General features: G+C 40.9%; 1 protein-coding gene across 1 annotated transcript in view; it reads right to left on the reverse strand.

Annotated features, from left to right (window-relative positions):
• Window positions 1-16,503, reverse strand: part of NHS (NHS actin remodeling regulator) — a 454,054-nt gene that overhangs the window by 21,390 nt on the left and 416,161 nt on the right. The window lies entirely within an intron of this gene.

Below are 16,503 nucleotides of genomic sequence, written 5' to 3' on the forward strand. Positions count from 1 at the left end.
CCAAGTGTATGACATTTCTGAATGGGTCTACTACTATAAGATAATTTTAGTGAATATTACTAATTAAATGTCCTCAGCTTGCACCAATTTTGTAGACACACACACACACACATACACACACACACACACACACACACACACACACACACACACACAGCCAAACCCTCTAACTGTATGATAATTTGATAATTTTAGAGAAACTGAGTCATTTCTTTGTTTCTTGAATGTTTTTATTTAGGAAATAAATCATTTGGGGGCAGCTAGGTGGCTCAGTGGATAGAGAGCACCGGAGTCATGAGTACCTGAGTTCAAATGTGACCTCCAGACACTTAATAATTACCTAGCTGTGCGTGTGGCCTTGGGCAAGCCACTTAACCCCATTGCCTTGCAAAAACCTAATAAAAGGAGGAGGAAGAGGAGGAGGGAGGGAGGAAGTAAATCATTTGGTCAAATGATTTTTGCATCTGGTTTGCTCAAATTCCATCTATTTTAGAAAATAATCTGCTATCCAGACTCCCCTTTTCAGAGGTTACAAGCAATATGCAGAACTGAAATTCTTTAATACCATACTAGCTCAATTTTACATTTGATTATGATATCAAACATTATAACAGGGAAAGGAAAAACCTTAAGAAAGTGAGAAATTGATTCAATATCACTGGAGAAATAAGATAGCTCATAATCTTAGGTTATTCCATCTTAGTATTTAAACTGAAAGACATGCACCTAAGCTACTCATTTTATAGATAAGGGAACTGAAATACACAGAGTAAAGTAAGCTGTCTAACATCACAAATGGAGCTGCATTTGGAATCTGCTGATTCAAAATCTAATGATTCTTCTTACTCTTCCAAAATATCTCTGTATGTACTAGTTAAACAAAAATATTAACCCAACAATTATACTTTTCTAGACTTTAAAATCAACAGTATTGGTCCACAGTATACTGTACCTGAATTTTTAACTTGTGGCAGAACTATGTTACTCTTAGATAACCCAAGGTTTAATTCTTCCCAATTCTCAAAAGTTCTGACAGAGTTGGCTCAGGAATCTTTAAAAATAAAGTGAATATTATCTCCCGAAATTCTTTAAATCTGATTTAGTAACTGGATTAGATTTAAGTAGTATTCTACAATGTGTGGTTTTTCCAAAATGTCAAAGTATGTCTCGCCTACAATCTCACGTCTCCAATAGCCTATTAGACATTTTGAACTGGATGCTTAGTAAACATCTTAATCTCCCTCTATCTAAAACAGAACTCAATAAACCTCCCTTTCTTCTCTGTTGCTATAGACAGCATCCTTCCATTCCCTCAAGCTTGAAACCTAAGAGGTATCCTGGAATCATCTCACTGTCCCACTCTCCATATCCAAGCTATTGCCAAAGTCTATCAGTTTCAACCTTTGCAAGCAGCATCTCTCCTCTGATATCCCCTGCACTCATTGCAGGCCTTTGTCACCTCACTCCCCCAGGCTATTGTTATAACCAGTGCTGGGGTCTGCCTACTTCAGTTGTTTCCCCATTCAAATCTATCTTCCATACACACACACACACACACACACACACACACACACACAGAGAGAGAGAGAGAGAGAGAGAGAGAGAGAGAGAGAGAGAGAGTAAGCCACCCCAACCTCTTTTAATTGAATACCTTCCCTCTATTAATTATTTCCTATTTATTCTATATATAGCTTGCATTGTATTTTATCTCTCCTATTAGACTACAAGCTACTTGAGGGCAGATACTGTTTTTTGTCTCTTTTTGCATACCCCTGCCTCTCTCCTCTCCCCCCCCCCCCCCCCCCCGTGCTTAACGGTGGCAGGCACATAGTAGTACTTGATAAATATTTATTAATTGATTGACTATATTAGAAAATTTGCTGTTTGCTATTATAAACCTCATATCTTTTGGTCTCCATGGCTTTGTTCATGCTATTCCACCTGGGATTTTCCTTAACCTTCCCCTTTCCAATCATCTCCTTCTCCTATCTCTCTACCTAGTGGTCAATTCAAATGTCACCTCAAATATTCCCTCATTTCTAAGTCTTGCCCTCTCTCCTTCCACTCAATAGTGTAGTTACCTTTTTCAACCTGGACCTCACAAAGCACATTCAGCATTGTATAGCTTTGTATTAAAATAATTTGAGTGTTTTATCACAGGATAATAGATTTACAGCTAGAAAGAAAGAACCACAAAGGTGATCAAATCCATTTTCTAGAAGAGAAAACTGAAAATCACAGTAGTTCAGTGAATTTCCCTGAAGTGACTCTAGGAGTAGCACAGTAGATGAGTGCTGTGACTGGACTTAGGAAGACTCCTCTCCCTGGGTTCATATCTAGCCTCAGAAACTTACTGGGTGACCCTTAACCCTGTTTACCTTAGCTTCCTCATCTGTAAAATGTACTGGAGAAGGAAATGGCAAACTATTCCAGTATTTTTGCCAAGAAAACTCTAAATGGGGGTCACAAAGAGTCCAACATGACTGAAAAACAACTGAACAGCAACAATTTTTGACTCTAAATCCTGCACTCTCAAAATACTAGATTGTACTACTATAATATAGCAATACATAGAAAGATAAATATACATAAATATATTGCTAAATATAGCAATACATAGAAAAATAAATATACATAAAACTAGAATTAGAGAAAAGACCGGTTTCTCTACACTTTGTCTCTCATACCATCACTAACCCAATACCGTGCAAATAGGTACTTAGCATTTGTTGTACTGAAGAGCAGAGTTCAGCTCATCTTAGGACAATAGTTATTCATTTTTGGCTCAATAAAAATGTTACTTTGTTTTTTAAAATTCCAGATTAAGTTTTTTTTTTTTAGGTTTTTGCAAGGCAAATGGGGTTAAGTGGCTTGCCCAAGGCCGCACAGCTACGGAATTATTAAGTGTCTGAGGCCCGATTTGAACCCAGGTACTCCTGACTCCAAGGCCCGTGCTTTATCCAATATGCCACCTAGCCACCCCTAGATTAAGTTTTTAATTGTATTCTGGAAAGCTCCCAATTTACAAATGGACTTTGCATATTGGCCTTAAAAGGACCCTTTCCTTTCATTCTTAATTGATTCTTCTCTCATATAATTAGTTCAAGATTCCATGATTGTGCCATTTTAGTTAACCCCCCCATGAAATTTGCATTTCTTCCATGCCTCAGTAGATGATCTTTGCAAATTTCTGTGACCAAAAAATCATCAGTGATTGGTCAACTGTCTGCCAATGAGACTCTTTAACCTTAGACAAAGGACACAGCCTAACACATTGATAATATATTCAGGATCTTTGTAGTCTGTTAGAACCTGATAGATACTGTACTGGCCAAGAACAGGGGAAACCAGAACCCATGCTATGATAATACATCAAAATTGGATTTGATTGGAGATTCCATACTCTCTCCTTATATGCTAGTCCCTAATCCTATCTTTTGTTTATTTCTCTGGTCCCTTATTCCTGCATTCTGCTGACAGGGAAAATGGAAATGCAAGATACACATATTTTATTCACTTACTCTCATTTTCTTGGAAATGGAGACAGATTTTCTTTTCCTTGTCTGTTTCAGTTCCAGAACAATAGAAGTGAAACATGAATGAATGAAAAAAGTATTCATTAAGAACTTACTATGGAGAGTCAGGATAAAGCTTTTACAATGGAGTGGAATGGGGGAAGGTGAGGGGGAATGAATGAACCTTCATTCTCATCAGAAATGGCTCAGAGAGGAAACAACATACACACTTAATAGGGTATAGAAATCTATCTTACCCTAGAGAAAAAATGAGAAGAAAGGGATGGGGTGAAGGAAGGGGAAATAGGTGATAGAAGAGAGGGAAGATCATGGGAGAGAGTACTCAGATACAACACACTTCTGAGCAGAGACGGGGTAAAAGGAGAGATAGAGAATAGAATAAATGAGAATGGGGAAGAATAGAGTGGAAGAAAACATAGCTAGTAATAGCAACTGTGAGAAAAATAGTGAAGCAACTTCTCCTGGTGAATAAAGAAGGCAACACATCCCAGACACAAATTAAAGTACCCTTTTCTTTCTTTCTCACTATTCTTGAGGTTTCTCTATATTGGGGGGGGGGTTATGTTGTGAGAAATGTAGGGTGTTGGTTTTCACAGGGTGTGGAAGGGAGCTCTTAGGGAATCCATTACAAAGGGGGAATGGCCCAGTCAATCACAAGACTGGAAGAGTTTTCCTAATCCCATTCCAGGGATACCAAAACCCAAACCATTCTCAACCTGTCAAGAGTGACCTAGAGATCTTGACCTAATGCTACTGAGTTTGTGCAATTAGGTAATTGAATAGTAATACACCCCCTGTGATAATTGGGGTTCTTTAGCATATCATGTGTTGTATGATGTGGGGGGTAGGGATCAAATTAGGGGCATGTCATGGAATGGGTGGGCCTCTTAGATTATAACTCAAACTCTGAGAGCCTATGAACATCCAAGAGGGAGGGGAAAGAGTTTCTGAAGACCATAAATTTCCTGACTTTGAAGACTAATTTGTGCTTCACCCCTAGGTGAAGTATCAGTACCTTGTAAGGAGTATCTTGCAAGTTTTGTGAATAAAATGTACAATTTTCTCTCACTCTAGCAAGTTTTTCTTTTCATTCATTCATAACAATTTGGGGGCTTGTGTCAGGATCTTCAGAACTCCTCAAGGAAGCCCCAGAAGAGATGGGGGTGGGGGGTGGAGCACTCATAGCTTGATTTCAAGCTAGATCCTAGTTTCTTTTCGGGGGTTCCCTCAGGTGGATCTCTGAAATGGATCTGAAACCCTGCCATTGACAGGGAGAGTGATGGAAAATTGTGGAAACGACCCATAAAGGTAGTGAAACTAAATTTTTATCTTTTGAGGCTGATTCTAGACAATTCCAGGAAAGAAAGTCCTAGATGGGAGGCCAAGGGTTGAAAAGACACCTCAGGGAGGGGAGAAAGAGACCCCCCCCCAATACAATACCCAAGGAGAGGCCTTTGGGTAGGAAAAGAGCTAGTTGGGACAGTGAGGATGCTGGCCAGGGTAAAGAGAAAAGTAAGTTCATCAGATACTGCTATTCTGAATGGCCACAAATGCTCATCTGGTGGCCAAGGTTTGGGTCTGATGAACAGTGAACCATAAGGTACCTTTAAATAAAAAGGAGGTAGAATATGCAGCATGCTGGATAACTGGGGATGCTAAATTATTCCGTAAGTTAGAAAAAGACAAAAGAAAATAGGTGGGATCCTCTGGCCACTCCTAGAGAGGAGAAAGCTAACAGTGCGGTCCAAGAGGAAAGGGAAAATCTAGAGAAGAAAAAGAAATGCTTTCTAAATTAAGGAAGGGGGGGTGGTGGAGCCGAGATGGCAACAAGAGAGGAAAGTCTCTTAGGTGCTCTCTCTCAAAGAATTTCTAAACTGAGGACTCTAACTAAATTTTTGAGAGACAGAACCCACAGAGGGAACCAGTGAAGCAGTTCTCCAAATCAAGGTAACCTGGAAAAGAGCAGAAAGGCTCTGCTCCCAGGGTTGGAGGGGAGGCCCGCCAGAGGGGTGGCCCGCCAGAGCCCAGAGGCAGTCCCAGGGCACTGGGAGCCGCAGCTCACAGCAGCAGGGGAGTTTCCTGACCTACAACGCCTGAGAGTGCCAGACACAACTTGGGGGATCAGTGGGGGACCTCTGCCAGGGCGAGCTCATGAAGCCCAGCCCTCAGGACACACAGAAAGCAACATGGCCAAGGCAGTCCAGATCCAGGAAACAGAAGCAGGCAGAACCAGTAAGCAGGAGCCCAGGGGATGAGCTCACTGAACCAAGGGAGGGGAGTGAAAAGAGAGACTGCAGAGCTCTGTCCTCTACCCCTGGAACAGAATGCTGGGGCTCTGACCACATTCAGATACTGATCACAGTCTAGGCCCCCCCCCATAAAACAGCAGGGGCTCCCCCCACCTCAGCCCCATGGCAGAGTGGGGCACATATGGTCATTCACAGACCAGGAAGGAGGACAGAACCTCTCTCACTGAGACCCTTGTGGGAGTGTCCCAAAAGCTCAGGAAGCACCCCAAAACCAGGCTTAGGCTGGGAAAATGAGCAAGCAGAGTAAAAAGAGGAACACTATTGAGAAATATTTTGCCTATGAGCCCAAGAAGGATCAAAATACTTAGTCTGAAGATGAGGAAGCACAAGCTCCTGCATCTAAAGACTCCAAGAAAAAGAGAAACTGGGCTCAGGCTATGACAAAGCTCAAAAAAGACTTTGAAAATCAAATGAGGGAGTTAGAAGAAAAACTGGGAAAAGAAAGGAGAGAGATGCAGGAAAAACATGAAAATGAAGTCAGCAGCTTAGTCAAGGAAATGCAAAAAAATGCTGAAGAAAATAGGATGCTAAAAACTAGCTTAGGTCAAATGGATAAAACAGTTCAAAAAGTTATTGAGGAGAAGAATGCTTTAAAAAGCAGAATTGGCCAGATGGAAAAATAGATAAGAAAGCTCTCTGAGGAAAACAAATCCTTCAGACAAAGAATAGAACTCAGTGAGATTGCTGAATTTATGAGAAATCAGGACTCAATACTTCAAAACCAAAAAAATGAAAAATTAGAAGAAAATGTGAAACATCTCATTGAAAAAACAACTGATATGGAAAATGGATTTGGGAAAGATAATTTAAAAATTTGGAATACCTGAAAGTCATGATCAGGAAAAGAGCCTTGACATCATTTTCAAAGAATTACTACAGGAAAATTGCCCTGATATTCTAGAAGCAGAGGGCAAAATAGAAATGGAGAGAATCCACCGATCCCCCCCCCCCCCGAGAAAGAGATCCAAAAAAACCAACCCCCAGGAATATTATAGCCAAGTTCCAGAACTCCCAAGTCAAAGAGAAAATATTACAAGCAGCCAGAAGGACACAATTCAGATATTGTGGAGCTGCAATCAGGATCTCACAGAACATAGCAGAAACTACATTAAAAGCTCGTAGGGCTTGGAATATAATACACCAGAAGGCAAAAGAGCTTAGAATGCAACCAAGAATGAACTACCCAGCAAAACTGAACATCCTCTTCCAGAGAAAAAGATGGACTTTCAGTGAACCAGGAGAATTTCAAATGTTCCTGTTGGAATGGCCAGAGCTGAACAGAAGGTTTGATCTTCAGATACAGGACTCAGGTGAAGCATAGAGGTTAGAGGAGAAAGGGAAAATATGAGGGACTTAATGAGGATGAACTGCATGTATTCCTGCATAGAAAAAGGGACATTAATAATATTCATATGAACCTTCTCAATTAACAGAGCAGGTAGAAGAAGCTTTTATAGATGAAAGCACTGGAGAAAGCTGAATTTGAAGATAAAATATGGTATAAAAATGGAGTCAATAGAAAAAAGGGAAATGTAATGGGAGAAAGAAAAAGGAGAGGGGGAATAGGCCAAGAGATTTCATATAATAACATTTTTCTTTATTGCAATGAGATGGAAGTGGGGAAGGCAAGGAGGAATGAGGGAATCTTCACTCTCATCAGAGGTGGCTAGGAGAGGAAACAGCATATATACTCAATGGGGTATAGACATCTGGAGTAAGAAGGGGGGACAGGGGAAAGGGGGGTACGTGAATGAAGGAGGAAAGGATGGACCATGGGGGGAGAGTGGCCAGATGTAACACATTTTCTTTTTTACTTCCTGCAAGGGGCTGAGATTGGATGGCCTGTCCAGGACCATAGGGCCAGGTAGATGCTGGACCTAAGGGGTGGTATGGGGGTTCAGGGCCTCTTGGCCCCAGGGCCAGGGATCTGTCTGCTGTGCCACTCAGCTACCCTACAGCAGAGTCAGAGTGAAAGGAGAGAGAAAATATAGTACATGGTAGTGGAGATCAGCAATGGCAATGGTGGAAAAATGTGGAAGTAACTTTTGTGATGGACTTATCATAAAGAACTTGATACATCTGCAACAGAGTTGGTGATGTTGGAACACAGACTAAAGCACATTTTTTGTTATTATTATTTTTGGGAGCGGTGCAGGGCAAATGGGGATGGGTGGCCTGCCTGGGGCTGCATAGCAGGGTGATTGTTGGATGTCTGAGGCCAGATTTGGGTGCTCCTGGCTCAAGGGCCAGTGCTCTGTCTGCCACCCAGCCACCCTTACTATTATTGCTATTTCATTTTATTTTGGGTCTTTTTTTTTTTTTTGGTTTTTGCAGGGCAGTTGGGTTGGCATGTCTTGCATGTCACACAGCTGGGTGATTGTAGGGTGTATGGGGCCAGATATGGGTTTGGGTGCTCCTTGCTCCAGGGCTGGTGCTCCGATCACTGTGACACCTGGACATACCTACAATTATTACTATTATTTTTTATTTTAATTTTAATTTTTTCTCTCCCCTTTACTGCTCAAGCGAGTCTATATTTTTTGGTGGGGAGGGGGTATTTTGTTTACTCTTAAACAAGAATATTTTATCAATGTATAAAAAACATTATTTGTACAAAATGAGAATAGATAAATATTAAATCAAAGTTACACAAATAATAAGGGTCAAAACTTTAGCATGACTAAATGTAGAGACTATATTAGATTACTTTCTGACAGGGGGAGAGGGGAGGGAAGGGAGGAAGGAAGAAAAATGTAAAACTCAAAAACCCTGCCAAACAAAAATGATTGTTGAAAACTATCATTGCATGTAGCTGGTAAATAAATACATTATTTATTTTAAAAAAATAAAATAAATAAGGAAGCCAATTGGATCCAATGCTGTGTGAGTTTGAATGTTCCCGTGGGAGTGTGTGTATTTGTTCTATGTTTTGTCTTGTGTAAGTGTCTCTTTTAGAGTCTGAGGACCCAGCTCAAGTTTTAAAAGAGGGCCATCTGGGAGTTGGGCTCAGGAGTTTCAGAAGGTGGGGGAGAAGGAAATAGTGTGCAGCAGCCTCCACGTGGAAATCAGCCCCTCCATCACTGAGCCAGTGGTAGCTGTGCAAGGTGTGTAGAGTTAAGGGAAGGGAGGGAGATTCGTAAAGAGAAAAAGCTGTGGTTTGGGGAGAGTTTAGAAGAGCTAAAGAGAAGGGAAAGATTGAGAAGTTCTAGGAGGGAAGATTTTTTTTTTATCCTTACTAGTGTCTGGGAAAGATCCCATGCTTTCTCCCTGGGTTGGGGGAAAGGTTGGTGGGTTGGACACATGGTGGTCTTGATCCCATTTGCCATGTTGTTAACACTTGAATCCTAGACTGAGTCTACCTAAGTGCCCCACCCACCCATGGGGGGGGGGGTAGAAAGGAGAGCTCAAGTGCTTAAGACTTAAAGGGAAAGATCCCTCCACAGGTGGGATGTGATTGGAAAGAAAATATGACTTGTTTATTGAAAGAAAATCACATCTAATGCATACCTGCTGGCCACGTGGCCTGAGTGATGACTCACATTGTTTTTAAAGTTTCAGTACTAGAGTTTTGGAAAGCACTCTAAGGGTTTTTAAAAGAGGGATACTAGTGTTGTAACATTCTGACAAAATTTGTACAGAATGGGAGGAATTAAATAACCTTGATTTTTAAATTAGTTTGGGATTAAACGATTTTAACACTATTGTAACTTTTGCAAGGAGTGATGTGGTTTTGAGATTTTAAACTTTATTGTAACACCTTTGGGTTAAAGAAAAGTGGTATTGCGTTACTGAGAAATACCTAGGTTATCAGGGATGTTTACTAATGTCTTTTGGGACAAGCTCTAATTGGTTTTAATGTTAAGTTTAATAATGCTAACAATTGTACTTTTATTTTGGATAGAGCTTTGGGAAGGTGAGTGCTGGATTCTCTGTATAAGGTACTATAAAGTTTTTATCAAACTTAACTGTTGGAAAGTTAGTTGAATTGTAATTACATTGGGGTTTTAAATGTAGCATGTATGAGATTGGATTCTGAGAAGTTGGGTAAAGAGACAAAAGTGTACAGAACATGATATTATTCATTTTGCTCTTGTTCTAAGGGAAATGAGATGTTTAAGAATTTTAATGTTTATTGTATATTTACAATGCATGTTTAATTTTAAAGAAGTCAAGAATATGGACTTCTCTCTTGGTAACTGCAAGCAGCTGATGGGGGCTCTGAACAAATTGCAATTGTGGACTCTATTTTAAAGTAACTTATTGATGAATAAGATGTTTTTATCAGTTATGTAATTTTTTTGTAACTGCAAGGAGATTATATTTGCAGTATTTAGCTACCTATAGTGAATATGTTATTTAAATACTGTATTGTTAAAGCCTGGGATTAAGGTGATTGCTTTGAAGGGCAATAAGGAAAATATGAAAAAGTTTGACCCTTTCTGGGATAGATCTATGGGTTCATGAATAATGTAATAATGGAGGTATTTGTGTGTTACTCTGTTACTCTTATTGCTGTTCTGTTATAATGAAATTAATAATGCATGTTGGAAATTTAAAGCTACCTAAGATATTTTAATAGTTTTAAAGAATTCTGAAAAGTAAATTATATGTTGGGGGCAGCTAGGTGGTTCAGTGGATAGAGCACTGGCCCCAGAGTCAGGATATCTGGGTCAGGTCAGGCCTCAGATTCTTAGTTATTGCTTAGCTGTGTGACTTTGGACAGGTCACTTAACCCAATTGCCTCGAGAAAAATAACCATTTATATGGTGAGGATGGCTAGTAGGTAAACAAGTTTATGCATAGAAGTTTCTAGCTATATATGAGAATTGGGAATATTTTGGATCTATATATGTATATTCCAAAGCGGTGGTTGTTTGCTTTGAAGTAAAAGCACTATATAATATAGGAAAGATAAAGAAAAGATCATTTGAGATTTCTCTGTGCAGTCTCCTGGACAAAGGAGGCATTTATTTGTTGTAAGATACAACAGGCTAGAAAGAGGTTTCTCTAGCCAAGGGGAATTTGATATCATCTTTATCCAGAGATGGAGTAGATATGATTCCAGACAAAGGGATGTCTCTAGTAAGAGGTAGGAGACAGGCCTGTAGGGCCAGTCATAGTTAGAATACCAGGTTTCAGGCAAAGACCCAGGAAGAATAATTGAGGTAGGGGTTTCATTAATTGGGATTCCATTAAGACTATAATTGGAATTTAGTGAATTGTATTCACTGAAAGTTTTAACTAGGTAAAACAACCATTTTAGATCACAGGACTTTTAATTTTCTCTTATGTCAGATACCAGGATGGTCAACAAAAAGAAATGCTACTGGGTAAATGTCATGTTCTTGGAGCCAAGGAAGCCAATGGGCCAAGGATGTCAGGTGACAGGGATGGGCAGCTGAAGGGGTGCCTTCTCAGTATGGCTGAGGTTATACTCCTTTGACTTCATTTCCCCAAAATGACATTTGGATAATATCTCACCTGGAAGAATAAATCTGGTCTAAGACATTTGATTTACCCATGTGGCCTCTGCCTGTACACTGGCATTCAATACTCATAAAGGAAATTTCCTTTAATGTCCTGGAAAGTTTTTGGTAAATTAGATCTAATAGCCAGAGATGGGTTAGGTATCTGGCTCTGACACCTGATATCAGCTACATGCTAAATTAGGAATTAAGTTTCCTTAGTTTTTGTATTAAAGGTGGATATTTAAGTAAGAAGAATGGGAAATTCTTAGGATGATTACAGTTTCAAGTTCTAGTTTAAGGAAACGAATGTGTTAGATAAGTATACCAGGAAAAGGAAAATATGGGAATATTTGAAAAAAATTATTTTGGTTAAGGATGTTTGAGTCATTGTTGTAATGAAAGCAAAAGTTAAAATTGTTTTATTTTAAGCCAGATGCTGAGTACTGTTAGAACAAAGACGACTGTTGAATGTATGTGTGTGGAGCAAACTCCCAAGGAGAATGATCACATTGACTCAAGCTTGTGAGTTTGCTCATGTAGTAAAATACTAATGGAAGTTTGTTTTAAAAGTGAACTATAAGATGGCAACAAGAAGGAATCAAGTCTTAGGAGCTCTCTGATAAAACTCATCAGCTAAGGACTCTAACTAAACTTTCCAGAGACAGAACCCACAAAGGGATCCAGTGAGGCACTTCTCCTACTCAAGGTAACCTAGAAAAGAGCAGAAAGGCTCTGCTCCCTGGGGTCAGAGGGGCAGCCTGCCAGAGGGGTGGCCTGCCAGAGTGAAAGAATTTCAGCCTCCCAGAGGCAGCCCCAGGGCACCGGGAGTCTCAGCTCACAGCAGGGGGGGAGTCTCCTGAGCTGCACCCCGAGGAGCACTGGGTACAAAGTAGGGGAACAGCAGGGGACCTCTGCCAGAGCCAGCACCTGGAGCCCAGCCCAGCCCCCAGGGCACACAGCAAGCAGCATTGTCTTTCCCCAGCCCTGATCCAGGAAACAGAAGCAGGCGGAGCCAGTAAGCAGGAGCCCCCAGGGCATGATCACATTGAGCTGAGGGAGGGGAGTGAAGAGAGACTGCAGAGCTCTGTCCTCTGCCCCTGGAACAGGACTCTGGGGCTCTGACCACATTCAGATCCTGATCCCAGTCTAGGCTCCCCCATAGAACAGCAGGGCCCCTTCCACCTCAGCCCCATGGCAGAGGGAGGTGCTTATGGTCATTCACAGACCAGGAGGGAGGACAGAGCCTCACACACTGAGACCCTTGTGGGAGTGTCCCAAAAGCTCAAGAAACACCCCAAACCAGGCCCAGGCTGGGAAAATGAGCAAGCAGAGAAACAAAAAGAAGACTATTGAGAAATATTTTGCAAATGAGCCCAAGAAGGATCAAAATACTCAGTCTGAAGATGAGGAAGCACAAGCTCCTGCATCTAAAGACTCCAAGAAAAACAGAAATTGGGTTCAGGCTATGACAGAGCTCAAAAAAGACTTTGAAAATCAAATGAGGGAGTTGGAAGAAAAACTGGGAAAAGAAAGGAGAGAGATGCAGGAAAAACATGAAAATGAAGTCAAGCAGCTTAGTCAAGGAAATCCAAAAATATGCTGAAGAAAACAGCATGCTAAAAACCAGCTTAGGGCAAATGGATAAAACAGTTCAAAAAATTATTGAGGAGAAGAATGCTTTAAAAAGCAAAATTGGCCAGATGGAAAAAGAGATAAGAAAACTCTCTGAGGAGAACAAATCCTTCAGACAAAGAATAGAATTCAGGGAGATAGATGAATTTAACAGAAATCAGGAATCAATACTTCAAAACCAAAAAAATGAAAAATTAGAAGAAAATGTGAAATATCTCATTGAAAAAACAACTGATATGGAAAACAGACTTAGGAAAGATAATTTTAAAATTACTGGAATACCTGAAAGTCATGATCAGGAAAAGAGCCTGACATCATTTTCAAAGAATTATTACAGGAAAATTGCCCTGATATTCTAGAAGCAGAGGGCAAAATAGAAATGGAGAGAATCCACTGATCCCCCAGAGAAAGAGATCCCAAAAAACCAACCCCTAGGAATATTATAGCCAAGTTCCAGTACTCCCAAATCAAAGAGAAAATATTACAAGCATCCAGAAGGACACAATTCAAATACCGTGGAGCTGCAGTAAGGATCACGCAGGACTTAGCAGCAACTACATTGGAAGCTCATAGGGCTTGGAATACAATATACCAAGCTCTTTTGCTTAGAATGCAGCCAAGAATGAACTACCCAGCAAGGCTGAATGTCCTCTTCCAGGGAAAAAGATGGACTTTCAATGAACCAGGGGAATTTCAAAGGTTCCTTTTGGAATGGCCAGAGCTGAACAGAAGGTTTGATCTTCAGATACAGGACTCAGGTGAAGCATGGAGATTGGAGGAGAGGGGGGAAATAGGAGGGACTTAATAAGGATGAACTGCATGCATTCCTGAATAGAAAAATGACACTGATAATACTCATATGAACCTTCTCAGTTAATAGAGCAGGTAGAGGGAGCTTTTATAGTTGAAGCACAGGAGAAAGCTGAATTCGAAGATAAAATATGGTGTAAAAATGGAGTCAATAGAAAAAAAAAGGGAAATGGAATGGGAGAAAGAAAAAGGAGAGGGGGAATAGTCCAAGATATTTCACATAAGATTTTTTTTATTACAATGAGCTATTGCAATGATATGGAAGGGGGGAGGCAAGGGGGAATGAGGGAACCTTTGCTCTCATCAAAGATGGCTAGGAGAGGAAACAGCATATATACTCAATGGTGTATAGGCATCTGGAGTAAGAAGGAGGGGGGAGCAGGGGGAAGGGGTGGGGATGTGAATAAAGGAGGAGAGGATGGACCATGGGGGGAGAGTGGTCAGATATAATACATTTTCTTTCTTACTTCTTGCAAGGGGCTGGGATTGGAAGTCCTCCCCAGGACCATGGGGCCAGGTGGATTCTGGGCCTAAGGGGTGGTATGGGGGCTCAGGGCTTCTTGGCCCCAGGACAAGGGATCTGTCTGCTGTGCCACTCAGCGACCCTACAGCAGAGTCAGAGTGAAAGGAGAAAGAAAATATAGTACATGGTAGTGGAGAAATACGAAAGGAAGGAGTTGCGATCAGCAATGGCAACATTGGAAAAATATGGAAGTAACTTTTGTGATGGACTTACCATAAAGAATGAGATCCACCCATGACAGAGTTGTTGGTGTTGGAACAAAGACTCAAGCACATTTTTTGTTATTATTTGGGGGAGGGTGCAGGGCAAGTGGGGCTGGGTGGCCTGCCTGGGGCCACATAGCAAGGTGATCTTTGGGTGTCGAGGGCCGGATTTGGACCCAGGTGCTCCTGGCTCAAGGGCCAATGCTCTGTCTGCCACCCAGCCACCCCTACTATTATTACTATTTTATTTTATTTTGGATCTTTTTTTTTCTTTTTTTTTTTTTGGTTTTTGCAGGGCAGTGGGGATCGGGTGGCTTGCATGTCACACAGCTGGGTGATTGTTGGGTTTACAAGCCTAGATATGGGCTCCGGTGCTTGTGGCTCCAGGGCTGGTGCCTCGTCCATTGCGCCACCTGGCCATACCTACAATTATTACTATTCCTTTTTTTTAATTTTAATTTTTTTCTCTCCCCTTTACTTTTTTTCACCCAGGCAAGTCTATCTATATTCATGGGGGAGGAGGGGTATTTTGTTTACTTGTAAACAAGAATATTTTATTAATGTAAAAAAATTTTGTACAAAATGAGAATAAAAAAATAAATTTAACAAAAAAGAAAAAAGTGAACTATGTGTGTCAGTATGGCAATAAGGCAAAATGCAAATTGTAATAAGCTTCAGAATCTCATTGTTTAGTAATAGAAGCATGTGTTTTGATCTGAATAAGATGTTAAGCAGTTTCTCTACCAGAAGACAAGGTCCCAACTAGTCACCTGAGCTGGAGAGGACTTTTTGGAACAGATTCAGATGCTTCTAAAGGACATTGGATGCCTCCAAGGGAGAAGCAAAGAGAGGAGAGACACTGGACCAGTTATCTCCACCATCTCTCACCTATGTGTACATTGTTTATTTGTAACTTCCCCTTGACTCTGTAAGTGTGACATCCCTACTTATGCCCTTCTCCTTATGGAAAGGAGGAAGAGAGGCAGGGTGAAAATGTTATCTATTGAGAGAGAAAGAGAGAGATTACTGGATGGCATTATTATAGCTATGTGAGTCTGTATAGGGAATGGGTCCTATCTCTGATTTAGACAACAGGGTGTTAGTAAAGGTGGGAGAGTCTAGCTGACAGAAGTCAATGGCCAGTCTTTTGGTGTGGCTGTTGGACTTGCCATAGTTCACAGCAGTTTGAGAATTAGTCTTCGGTACCCCTTGGTCTGGCCCAGATTCTCAGTCCTTGGTCACAGGGGTGAACTGTGGCACAGGATTCTGATCCAGAGGAGAGAGACATCAATGGCATATGACTGAGTCAGTTGGGGGTGACTATTGTTTATAACTATCTGGCCAGGATATTTGCCTGGGGAGTAGCAAATGTCTGGATATGTCCAGAAGCAGGGTACATATATTCCGAACTCAACAACAAGATAGGTGGCCTCAGATGCATGTGAAGGTAGTTTCAGACTCATGTGAGATAAATGATGGTACCTGGATCCCTTGTTAAGATGCGCAAACTGGGGCATTTGTTAAGGGAAACTGATTATGAGTCCGTATGGACTTGCAAGGAAAGTGCTGAAATGGCCATTTACAAGAAAGATGATTTAAGGAACATCACTAGGTATATTAGCTATTCTTAGGGTTGATCCAATGACACAAAATCAGGAATTTAGTTTGAATTTTGGAGCCAGGAAGACCTTTCTAAAGACATTGGTACAAAAACTTGCAGTGGGAGAAGGTACACCAACTTGGGAAATGTACCTATTATTATGATGATTATATGGCCTATTTAAGAGGGCCCCTTGGAAGTAAAGAGGAAGAACAGTATTATCTATTTGTTGGGAACTATTCCTGAAAGACCAACTAGAACTAGAGGGACATTATTAGATTTGTAGGACTACTGCCTAGACCCAGTTGTCCAAAGAGTTGGTCAGGGAGTTATCCAGAATTAAGGGCCTACTACCTGGGCACAGGATGGGAGTTGGGGCTATGGAACCCCAATTTATATTCTGAATAGTATAATAAGACTCC

The sequence above is a fragment of the Macrotis lagotis genome, chromosome 6 (assembly GCF_037893015.1).
Source record: "Macrotis lagotis isolate mMagLag1 chromosome 6, bilby.v1.9.chrom.fasta, whole genome shotgun sequence".
Classification (NCBI taxonomy): domain Eukaryota; kingdom Metazoa; phylum Chordata; class Mammalia; order Peramelemorphia; family Peramelidae; genus Macrotis; species Macrotis lagotis.